The 13,399-nt window shown below is 34.3% G+C and overlaps 1 long non-coding RNA gene across 1 annotated transcript in view; it reads left to right on the forward strand.

Moving 5' to 3' along the window:
- Window positions 1-6,434, forward strand: part of LOC127949673 (uncharacterized) — a 170,816-nt gene extending 164,382 nt beyond the window's left edge. The window contains exon 3 of the long non-coding RNA XR_008152414.1: window positions 5,899-6,434. This is a non-coding gene — a long non-coding RNA (uncharacterized LOC127949673). The remainder of the gene's footprint in view (window positions 1-5,898) is intronic.
- Window positions 6,435-13,399: the final 6,965 nt, after the last annotated feature.

Consider the following 13,399-nt stretch of genomic DNA (forward strand, 5'->3'; position numbering starts at 1 on the left):
GTAGCTGACACCTAAATTAACACATTAAAATTGTTTTGTGACTGCAAGTCTTTCTCCTCAAATGCTATTGAGCTTCAAATTTGCATTTGAGCCCATGTGAAAAAGTAGCATAATTTACATTTGACTTACAGTTTGTTTTAATAAACATAAAACATTCAATTTAATTGTGCATTATAGCTGTCACCTAGATGAACAATTACAGTTGTTTTTATGACTGTAAGTCATTCTCTTCAAATGCTACTGACGTTAGAAAAGTGTATAACAATATCACATGTAACTTTAGAGACGGTCCCTAAATTTGAGACTCTTGAATGTCCAATGTCAAGGCAAATTTATGCCTGTTTTTTTTTTTTTTTTTACTTTCTTTAGTTTTCTTTTCTCTGTCAATTACGAACATTCAGCCGCAAACATGAGGTGTGAGTGATCACGAGCGCAGATGGGAGAATGGTGCAGGTTTTTTTTTGTTTGTTTTTTTTAGCAACTGGGATGGTGTCCCCTCTGGAAGTTGGTGCCCTATGAAGACTGCATACTCTGCATATAGGGAGTCACGGTACTATCTGGAAGATATATTCCTCAAATTGTCGTACAAGAGGAGGGGATGCTAGTCCTTCAAGAATCACTCAAAATATTCTGTTCATAAAGCCAATATATAAAGTCTTAATATATAGTATTCCACAATACATCATGCTATTCTAATTAAGTCATTTTTTGGGATCTTTTACGTCTCTCAGAACCTGACACATTGTAATTCTGAGACTCCAGGAAAGTTGCAGTTCTGGAAAATGGTGGCACTGTAGACTAAATGCTCCCTGATAGTGTCACACCTAATTCTTCACTTTAATTCTTAATTCTTTTGCAGTTTAGGTGTTTCTGTTCTTCTCCACCTGTTTTTTTATCTTTCTGACCCTTCTGACCCAGTGAGCATTTTGCTGTCCAGTGGTCATGTCTTTACTTTGTAATTACTGTAGTGATCTAATTTTGAATATTTCTCATGAGGATCTAATAATTTTGGGTTTTTTTCAGTCTGAGTGAAATGTCTTTTTTTTGGCTCATTTTATCAGTAAAGGAAAAGTGCCTTTATAGTTATTTTTTTCTCTTCCAGTCTTCATGGTCAACTACGTATATATCACACTCGTTGCATTCTCTAGTGCAGCTCAACCAATTCACATCCCATTCGTCAATATTTGTGATTTCACAAATCCCGGAAAATGCTTGTTGTAGTCCAAACAATTTTTGTTGTAGTTTTTAAAAAGTGATTTTTGTATAATTGCGCATGTTTATATTACACACATATATATATATATATATATATATATATATATATATATATATATATATATATATATATATATATATATATATATATATATAGCTTTCCAATGCCGTTGCTGTTGATAATAGGATTAAGCAAGTGTAGAACACGTACAAAGACAGACGTAGATGCATAACAAATGTCTTTCTTTATTTCTTGAGCTCCATTAAACATGATCTCAAACTTCTTGTGGCCTCTCCTTATTCACATGTACACACAAAGCCATACCTTATGGACCGAATACAACTAGAATCCACCTTACGGGCTAATATGCCATGTGCTCAAAAACTGTGCTTCCCAGTTACCAACACTGCAACACACACAGTTCTTGCTTAGGTGCTCTAATTAAACATAACCACAGCACCACCAAGTGGACAAAACCTTTACCATCCCCAAAATGTCTCCTACTATATATATATATATATATATATATATATATATATATATATATATATATATATATATATATATATATATATATATATATATACACTTGATAAAAAAATGAAATATAGACGTATGCAATTATATATATATATATATATATATATATATATATATATATATATATATATATATATATATATATTAAAGTGTACAGTTTACTTTTATTGCATATTGAAATAAATATTTCTGAGTTCTGTATCAATATGTGTTGTTGTTTGTTTATTTTAATTTTTCTTAGGAAGATAACTGACCTTTTCCTTTGTAATAGATGTGCTGTTAATGTTAAGACAAGGCTTTATAAAGCATAAACTGACTATTTACTAATGAGTGCAGTTATTATAAAGTGTTACCAATGCATTTACTAATGTTAACAAATTAGACATTATTTTACAGTGTGATCAAATCCTTAAATGATTTATATGTGTTTTGTAATGATTTTATTGACCTATAAGCATTTGTGAAAGTTCTGCTTGCATTGCAGCTTACTCTTCATCTGTGAGCTGAACAGATTTACTGTTACATCCATGAGATTATGTAAATTCAAATAATATCATGTCACAGGATGTCATAGGTCAGTATCAAATGAGTTTGAAATTATTATTTGCAGCACAAATAAGGTTTTTTAGGATTTTTAAAAATCCCCTAAAACTGTCAGAAAAGGATAAGGCCTAAGATATTTCTATGTAGGTGGCTAAATGTATTTATGTTTTTATAATTATAATACATAAACTATGAAATTATACAAAATGTATAAAAAAGTAAATAAATAAATACGGCACACACATTTAAAAAAAGCAGCCAAGACAAATGAATTTCCTTTTTTATATGTATAGATTAAAATTGAAGACCTAAGCAGGTAAATGCGGTCACTTAATATTCTCAACAGTTTATGTTCACGTGGCTGTTTTCGTTTATATTCGCCAAGCTATTATGTATTTTGAAATAATCTTGTCCGTGAAGTGTTCGTTCTTACGACGAAAGGCAGAATCCTGCAGCTCGAGAGATCAATGTTATTCTGCCAGTCGCGGTGTCAAATAGTCTTGCACACTTAAACGGGTCACAAACACCTGCATTAAGCTCTAGTTGTGTTATAATGGGTGCATTGTGTGCATTTGTGGCAATATTCTATTTTAAAAAGCTCTTAAACAAGAATAAATTCGCTTGTTTTGACATCGTGACACTGTACGCGCTGATCGGAGCGGTGATTTCAGATATAGGCAGCCGCAAATATTTCATTTTCACACAAACAGTTCAAAAACATCTGAATTTAGCTCTTGGTGTGTTCTAATTGGTGAATTGTGTGATATCGCTTTAATATTTTAATTTGAAAAGCTATAAAACAAGAATAAACTCGTTTTTTCTGAGCTCGTCATTCCACACGCTCATCCTCAGAGCGGTGATTAATCTCTCGTATTTCTCACGTATCACTGACCACACATCCATTATTAATGAGCCATGACCTGGTAATAATCATTTATGTTGGTTTAGCTTGTCAGTGTGAATTAAATCTAAGTATTTATTTGTATTTTAACCGATTTAAAAGTGAAAATAAAAGAGAGTCTCCTCCCTTTTTTTTTCTTTTTTTTTTGCGGGAATTGCACCTGTAGGGGCGCTATTTCACTCAGACAATGGAAGTCTAAGCACACACACTCAAACAGAGGGACAGAGTGAGATGAGATGTCTGACAGTTTTTTTAATTTTCTGTTATCCATACAGTGTTGTAAAGTCATGAAACTATGCATATTTCCTCAGAATGACATTTCCATCTGTATGAAAAAAAGTTTTGAAGTGTTTGGAATTTAAAAATGCAGGAAAATTGATAATTCCATTTTTACTGTCATTTAAAAAAATTACTACGACAAAACCGTTCAAGCTATCCAAAATCCATTGGCAATTTAAGTTCATCAATGTTTTGGCATCATGTAGACAAAGTTTGGTGTGTATAGTGTTACTGTCCTCTGAGCAGTATGCATTAATTCACAGCTAAATGTAAAAAAAATCCACATTCAAATCAAAATAGCCGACTTCCTGTTGGTCGTAGCTGATGACTGTGAATTAGAAAGTTGTCCGTCTTGATAAGAACAATTTTTGTACCGAGTTTGGTGTCTGTAGCTAAAACTAACCCCCCCCCCACTTTTGACAAAAGGTGGCGCTATAGAGTGCCTCTTCCACGCCCTCTTATGTACTTTTGCCAGTGTCTAGTTATCATAAATACTGATATGTGTTCTGAGTTTGATGAAATTCTAAGCATGTTATATGCCTCAAAATCACCTGAGAAGTAGTCCAGTTTGACATGTTGCCATGGCAACAATATTTTTAGATATCAATATCCCCCCAGCAGATTTATATCGGCTGTGTTTTAACATTATTCTGATGAAGTTTGAAGCTAATCGAGTAAAAATAAGTTGCTGAAATCAAAGCATTTTGAAAATGACACACTTGCTGCTGCCAGTTGGTGGCGCTATAACTTTGACTCCTAATAGTCACATATATGCGATCGATCTCATACAATGAATAATCTGAGGAAGTTTGATTAAAATCAGGAAATGTATGTGGATGGTATTAGACACTTCCTGTTTCTCATTTCTCGCCATAATTTCAGCGCCTCGCCACGAGCAAACCGTTTGAGATATCAAAAATCTCCTGGCAATTTTTCATCCCCAATGTCTTGAGATCACGTTGACTGAGTTTGGTGGCAATCGGCAAAAAAACCTATGACAAGTATTTCAAATTCCAGAGCATGCGCTTTTTACATAACTCTAAATAGCTGACTTCCTGTTGGGCGGAGCCTATGACAAGCAATACGAAAGTTGTTCGGCACGATGAGATCTATATGTGTACTGAGTTTCATATGAATATGTGCAAGTATGTGTGAGCTATACATCAACATTTCTGACTGTGATCCAGGGGGCGCCGTAGAGCCCCTGTGCCACGCCCGGGCCCCAGCCTCTGCAGGCTCCTAAAGGCCACAGATTGCAAAGTGTGTTCAAATTTTCAAGAGTTTTTGAGTATGTTAAGGACCCCAAAAGCCCCCACAACTTTGACGACAAATATGAATAATAAACCCCAAATAGCCAACTTCCTGTTGGGCGGAGCCTATGATATGCAATACGAAAGTTGTTTGTATTGATGAGTTCTATATGTGTGCCGAGTTTCGTACGTCTACATGCAAGTATGTATGATATATGGCCCTCCATATTCCAGGGGGCGCTGTAGAGCCCCTGTGCCACGCCCGTGTATCAGTCTCTGCCTGGCCCTAATGGCCGCAGGTTCCAATGTGTGTGCCAATTTTCAAGACTTTTTAAGCATGTTAAGGGCCCCAAAAGCCCCCGAAACCTTGAAGAAAAATAATAATAATAAATAATAATAATAAATATAGCTGCAAGCAGCGATGGCGGGCTCAAGCCACCAATGCCATCGCCACCCCGGTGGCATCAGTTAAACTGTGCCCAGCGGGCACATGCATTCACAATATCCCTCTGGCAGTGAGGTTTTAAAGGATATGGCAGTTAAAGGGTTAATCCGAATCATCTAGACTTTAAAATCACATTCACAGAACATATATATTTAGTAACACTTTACAATAAGATTTCATTTATAAACATTATGTTTACATGAACAATATTTATATAGCATTCATTCATGTCAGTTAATATTCCAAACTTAAACATTAAAACATTGTTTTGTGATTTTTTTCCAAGCACATTTTACCAATTCCAAACCATATCAATCTTAATAACTACCATTATTTTTTATTTAATAATTTATGAGTGTTATACAATAGTCCAGGAAAGCTGGAAGAGAAAAACTCCTTATATTCATGTGCAGAATTATTAGGCATGTTTTCTTTTACAGATGAAATGCACTAAAAAAGAGTTTTAACTCAAACTATTTTAACTCAAAGTCGAAAATTATGAAATACCCATGAGAAATATCAAACACAAATGCAATACAGAAATGGATAAGTTAAGACTTGACCATTGTACAAAAATGCTGACTGGGTCATGAGGTCAGAAAAGAAGAAGAAAAAAAAAAAACAGGTCAAGAAGAACTGACAAAAAGAATTGCAAAATAATTAGGAATTAATGTGAAGATTAATTTTTAGTCAATTCTGCAAGACAGACTTTTCAGGAAAGGAGGTGGAATAAAAATGAGCTCCTAAATCTTAATCCCGGATTCTGGAAGATATATTCCTCAAACCATCGGACAAGAGGAGGTGGTGCTGGTCCTTCACGAGTCACTCTAATCTGTTCATAAAGCCTATATATAAAGTCTTAATATATAGTATTTCACAATACTTCATGGTATTCTAATTAAATCATTTTTTGGAATCTTAGATCTCTCAGAACCTGACACATTGTAATTCTGAGACTCCAGGAAAGTGGCAGTTCTGTAAAATGTTGGCGCTGGAGACTAAATGCTCCCTGATAGTTTCACACCTAATTCAATTAACACACACACACACACACACACACACACACACACACACACACACATCACCCACGGTGACAGAGGGACAGAGTGACATCAGATGTATGATAGTTTTTTTAATTTTCTGTCATCCATATAGTGTTGTATAGTCATGAAACTATGCATATTTCCTCAGAATGACTTGTCTTCTATGTGTACAATTTTTAAAAGTGTTTAGAAGCTGCACTTTAAAACAATAAAAGACATTTACTGGTTACTTTTTACTGTTATTTCAAAAAATCACCACGACAAAACCATTCAAGCCATTCAAAATGCATCCGCACCTGTACTGTAAGATACATTCTTTAAACAGTGGTAAAAGAGGATGTGGTGCTGATCCTTCAAGAGTCACTCAAAACGTGTCTGTCCATAAAGCCTATAAAGAATTATTCTTAATATACAGTTCACAATACTTCAGCTTGATATTCTAATTAAGTGAGGGTCATTTTATCAGTAAAATACATAAAATTCATATTATTTTTCTTTGAAAGATTTCTATAAATGATTTAAATCATACTTGTTTCTACAATAATTATTTAAAAGTAATCCTTTAGCGCCATCTGGTGGCCATTATAGGTACTAAGAATTGCAAGCTTGATTTATATGTTATGATAGTTTTAATTTTATGCTGGCTCTTGAAAATGATAAAGCTATGAAATTTACTGTGCTTCCTTCAAATGATGACTTCTACGTATATAAAAAATTATGAAGAGTTGGAATTAAAAATGTTAAAGATATAGTAAAATAACTATTGTATTTTTTTATGTTACTTTAATAAATCGCTATGGCCACACCATTTAAGGTATCCTAAACCCTTTCGAAATTTAACATCTTCAGTATATGGCTTCATGTTAAAACAGTTTGGTGTGAACTACTTATGTCTTCTTAGAGGAGAATGAATTCATTTACAGGCTGATTTTATCATAAATCCACAATAACATTTCTGAGTTCTGTATCAATCTGTGTTGTTGTTTGTTTATTTTTATTTTTCATAGGAAGATAACTGACCCTTTACTCTCCTTTTTAATAAATGTGCTTATAAAACCAAGAACAAGCTATTTATAGCTGTATTTATAAACTGCTTACTACTGACTATTAATATTGGGACAAGGCTTTATAAAGCATGAACTGACTATTTACTAATGAGTGCAGTTATTATAAAGTGTTATTAATGCATTTGCTAATCTTAACAAATTAGACATTATTTTACAGTGTTATCAAATCCTTAAATGATTTGTAAGTGTTTTGTAATGATTTTATTGACCTACAAGCATTTGTGAAAGTTCTGCTTGCATTACAGCTTAGTCTTGATCTTGATCTGTTTCTCACGTATCACTGACCACACATCAATTATAAATGAGCCCTGACCTGGTAATAATCATATATGTTGGTTTAGCTTGTCAGTGTGAATTAAATCTAAGTATTTATTTGTATTTTAACCGATTTAAAAATGAAACTAAAAGAGAGTCTCCTCCCTTTCAGTCGAATTTCCCTTTCAGGAATTGCACCTGTAGGGGCGCATTTTCTCTCAGACAATGGAAGTCTGAAGCACATATACTCAAACAGAGGGACAGAGTGATATGAGATGTCTGACAGTTTTTTAATTTTCTATTATCCATACAGTGTTGTAAAGTCGTGAAACTATCCATATTTACTCAGAATGACTTTTTGTCTGTATGAAAAAAGGTTTTGAAGTGTTTGGAATTTAAAAATGCAGGAAAATTAATAATTCCAGTTTTACTGTCATTAAAAAAAATCACCACGACAAAACCGTTCAAGCTATCCAAAATCCATTGGCAATTTAAGTTGTTTAAAATGTTTTGGCATCATGTAGACAAAGTTTGGTGTGTATAGTGTTACTCTCCTCTGAGCAGTATGCATTAATTCACAACTAAATGTAAAAAAAAATCCACAATCAAATCAAAATAGCTGACTTCCTGTTGATCGTAGCTGATGACTGTGAATTAGAAAGTTGTCCGTCTTGATAAGAACAATTTTTTTACCGAGTTTGGTGTCTGTAGCTAAAACTAACCCCCCCACTTTTGACAAAAGGTGGCGCTATAGAGTGCCTCTTCCACGCCCTCTTATGAACTTTTGCCAGTGTCTAGTTATCATAAATACTGATATGTGTTCTGAGTTTGATGAAATTCTAAGCATGTTATATGCCTCAAAATCACCTGAGAAGTATTCCAGTTTGACATGTTGCCACGCCAACAATTTTTTAGATATCAATATCCCCCTTGCAGATTTATATCGGCTGTGTTTTAACATTATTCTGATGAAGTTTGAAGCAAATCGAGTAATAATAAGATGCTGAATTCAAAGCATTTTGAAAATGACACACTTCCTTCTGCCAGTTGGTGGCGCTATAACTTTGACTCCTAATAGTCACATATATGCGATCGACATCATACAACGAATAATCTGATGAAGTTTGATTAAAATCAGGAAATGTATGTGGACGGTATTAGACACTTCCTGTTTCTCATTTCTCGCCATAATTTCAACGCCTCGCCACGAGCAAACCGTTCGAGATATCAAAAATCCCCTGGCAATTTTTCATCCCCAGTGTCTTGAGATCATGTTGACCGAGTTTGGCGGCAATCGAGAAAAAAACCTATGACAAGTATTTCAAATTCCAGAGCATGCGCTTTTTACATAACTCTAAATAGCTGACTTCCTGATGGGCGGAGCCTATGACATGCAATACGAAAGTTGTTTGGCACGATGAGATCTATATGTGTACTGAGTTTCATATGAATATGTGCAAGTATGTGTGAGCTATACATCAACATTTCTGACTGTGTTCCAGGGGGCGCCGTAGAGCCCCTGTGCCACGCCCGGGTCCCAGCCTCTGCAGGCTCCTAAAGGCCACAGATTCCAAAGTGTGCGCAAATTTTCAAGAGTTTTTGAGTATGTTAAGGACCCCAAAAGCCCCCACAACTTTGACGAAAAATTTGAATACTAAACCCTAAATAGCCAACTTCCTGTTGGGCGGAGCCTATGATATGCAATACAAAAGTTGTTTGGATTGATGAGATTTATATGTGTACCGAGTTTCATACGTCTACGAGCAAGAATGTATGATATATGGCCCTCCATATTCCAGGGGGCGCTGTAGAGCCCCTGTGCCACGCCCGTGTATCAGTCTCTGCCCGGCCCTAATGGCCGCAGGTTCCAATCTGTGTGCCAATTTTCAAGACTTTTTAAGCACGTTAAGGGCCCCAAAAGCCCCCGAGACGTTGGAAAAAAAAAAATAATAATAATAATAATAAAAAATAATCCTAAGGAAAACAATAGGCCTCTCGCCCTTTGGGCTTGAGCCCTAAATATAGCTGCAAGCAGCGATGGCGGGCTCAAGCCGTCAGTGCAACGCCACCCCGGTGGCATCGGGAAAACTGTGCCCAGCGGGCATAAGCATTTACAGTAACCCTCTGGCAATCAAAATTTAAGGGATATGGCAGTTAAAGGGTTAATCCGACGCATCTAGACTTTGAAATCACATACACAGAACAATATATATAACTTTAGTAACACTTTATTTTAATATATATAAAAAATTTATAAGTTGTGCATCGTAGCTGACACCTAAATGAACACATTACAATTGGTTTATGACTGCAAGTCTTTCTCCTCAAATGCTATTGAGCTTCAAATTTGCTTTTGAGCCCATGTGAAAAAGTAGCATAATTTACATATGACTTACAGTTTGTTTTAATAAATATCAAACATTCAATTTAATGGTGCATTATAGCTGTCACCTAGATGAACAATTACAGTTGTTTTTATGACTGTAAGTCATTCTCTTCAAATGCTACTGACGTTAGAAAAGTGTATAACAATATCACATGTAACTTTAGAGACGGTCCCTAAATTTGAGACTCTCGAATGTCCAATGTCAAGCCAACTTTATGCCTGTTTTTGTTTTGTTTTTTACTTTATTTTTCTTTTCTCTGTGCCGGATTGCTGATGTCTTTTACCCGGGCATAGATGTCCATCCATCAATTACGAACATTCATCCGCAAATGTCCGAGCGGTCGCGAGCGCGGATGGGAGAATGGCGCATGTTTTATTTTTTTTGAGCTACTGGGATGGTGCCCCCTCTGGGAGTTGGTGCCCTACGAAGACTGCGTATTCTGCATATAGGGAGCGGCGGTACTATCTGGAAGATATATTCCTCAAACCGTCGTACAAGAGGAGGTGATGCTAGTACTTCAAGCATCTCTCAAAACCTATCTGTTCATAAAGCCTATATATAAAGTCTTAATATAGTATTCCACAATATGTTGTGCTATTCTAATATTATTGTGGTTTTTTATTGACATTGTTATTTGCTGTTATTTTTTGTTTTAATATTGTTACTGTTGTTACTTGTTGTACGGTGACCTTGAGTGGTTTGAAATGTGCCTTAAATAAAATGCATTATTATTATTATTATTATTATTATTATTATTATTATTATTATTATTATTAGCTGTACACTTGATAAAAAATAAATAAATATAAACTTATGCAATTGTATATATATGTATATATAGTGTGCAGTTTTCTTTTATTGCATCTTGAAATAAATGTTTCTGAGTTCTGTGTTTGTTTATTTTTTTTTATTTTTATTTTTTTATTTTTTTAGGAAGATTACAGCCTTTAATCTCCTCAAAATAAATGTGCATATAAACCATGAACAATTTAATTATAGCTGTATTTATAAAATGCTTACTAATGACTATTAATTTTGGGAGAAGGCTATATAAAGCAGCAACAGTTGATGTTGAGGCCTAAGATATTTCTTAAGCTGTAATGATGAAAAAACAACAACAACACAAAATTGCTTTTTTTTCTGCTGGTGATTAAAGAGATGATTAAGTCTCCCTCCCTCTCTCTCTCTCTCTCTCTCTCTGACACCAAGCCCATCCCCTCTCCCACACATTCACACAAACTCAGCACACACACTTAACACACACACACTTAACACACAAACACACACACACATTACCCACAGTGACAGAGGGACAGAGTGACATCAGATGTATGGTAGTTTTTTAATTTTCTATCATCCATATAGTGTTGTATAGTCATGAAACTATGCATATTTCCTCAGCATGACTTCTATGTGTACATTTTGTTGAAGTGTTTAGAAGCTGCACTTAAAAAAATTAAAAGACATTTACTGGTTCCTTTTTTACTGTTATTTCAAAAAATCACCATGACAAAACCATTCAAGCTATTCAAAATTCATTCGCACCTGTTCTGTAAGATAAATTCTTTAAGCAGTGGTAAAAGAGGATGTGGTGCTGAACCTTCAAGAGTCACTTAAAACGTATCTGTCCATAAAGCCTATTAAGAATTATTCTTAATACACAGTATTTCACAATACTTCAGCATATTATTCTAATTAAGTGAGGGTCATTTTATCAGTAAAATACATATTATTTTTCTTTGAAAGATTTCTATAAATGATTTAAATCATACTTTTTTCTACAATAATTATTTAAAAGTAATCATATTGCGCCATCTGGTGGCCATTATTGGTACTAAGAATTGCAAGCTTGATTTATATGTTATGATAGTTTTAATTTTAAGCTGGCTCTTGAAAATGATAAAGCTATGAAACTTACTGTGCTTCTTTCAAATGATGACTTCTACGTATATAAAAAAATTATGAAGAGTTGGAATAAAGAATGTTAAAGATATAGTAAAATAACTATTGTATTTTTTTATGTTACTTTAATAAATCGGTATGGCCACACCATTTAAGGTATCCTAAACCCATCCGCAATTTAACATCTTCAGTATATTGGCATCATGTTGAAAAAGTTTGGTGTGAACTACTTGTGTCTTCTTGGAGGAGTATGATTCATTTACAGGCTGAGTTTATCATAAATCCACAATAAAATTTCTGAGTTCTGTATCAATCTGTGTTGTTGTTTGTTTATTTTCATTTTTTTTATTTTTCATAGGAAGATAACTGACCCTTTACTCTCCTTTTTAATAAATGTGCTTATAAACCAAGATCAAGCTATTTATAGCTGTATTTATAAGCTGCTTATTAATGACTATTTAAGTTGGGACAAGACTTTATAAAGCATGAACTGACTATTTACTAATGAGTGCAGTTATTATAAAGTGTTACCAATGCATTCACTAATATTAACAAATTAGACATTATTTTACAGTGTTATAAAATCCTTTAATGACTTATAAGCATTTGTAAAAGTTCTGCTTGCATTACAGCTTAGTCTTCATCTGTGAGCTGAACAGTTTTACTGTTACATCCATGAGATTATGTAAATTAAGATAAATCTCATGTCACAGGATGGAATAGGTCAGTATCAAATGAGATTGAAATTATTATTTGCAGCACAAATAAGTATTTTTAGAATTTTGTTTTTAATTCCTGAAACTGTCAGAAAAGGATAAGGCCTAAGAGATTTCTTAAGCTGTAATGAAAACAGCAATGTTAGCAAAAGCAACAAAAAATAACAATTTAAAATACATTTTTTTTCTGGTGATTAAAGAGATGATGAAGTCTCTTTCTCTCTCTCATTGTGTCTGCCACTCAGCTCATGCCCATCCCCCACTCACAGACACACACACACACACACACTCTCAGTCAGCACACATACATTCCTCAAACAGGGACAGAGTGAGTTGAGATGTCTGACAGTTTTTTTATTTTCTTTTAATCATACAGTGTTGTAAAGTCATGAAACTATGCATATGTCCTCAGAATGATTTGATCTCTGTATGAATTTTTTTTTAAGTGTTTGGAAGCTGCAATTTAAAAATACAAGACAATTAATGATTCCCTTTTTACTGTCATTTCAAAAAATCACCACGACAAAACCGTTCAAGCTAACCAAAATCCGCTCGCAATTTAAGTTCCTCAATGTTTTTTCAACATGTAGACAAAGTTTGGTGAGTATAGTGAACATTTCCTGTGAGGAGTATGCATTAAATCAGAGCTCAATTTAAATATTCAAATCAAAATCGCCGACTTCCTGTTGGTCGTAGCTGATGACTGTGAATTAGAAAGTTGTCCGTCTTGAAAAGAACAATTTGTGTACCAAGTTTGGTGTCTGTAGCTAAAACTAACCCCCCCACTTTTGACAAAAGGTGGCGCTATAGAGTGCCTCCTTCACGCCCTTTTAAAAGCTTTTGCCATTGTCTAGC

Source organism: Carassius gibelio, chromosome B1 (genome assembly GCF_023724105.1).
Source record: "Carassius gibelio isolate Cgi1373 ecotype wild population from Czech Republic chromosome B1, carGib1.2-hapl.c, whole genome shotgun sequence".
NCBI classification, from domain to species: Eukaryota; Metazoa; Chordata; class Actinopteri; order Cypriniformes; family Cyprinidae; genus Carassius; species Carassius gibelio.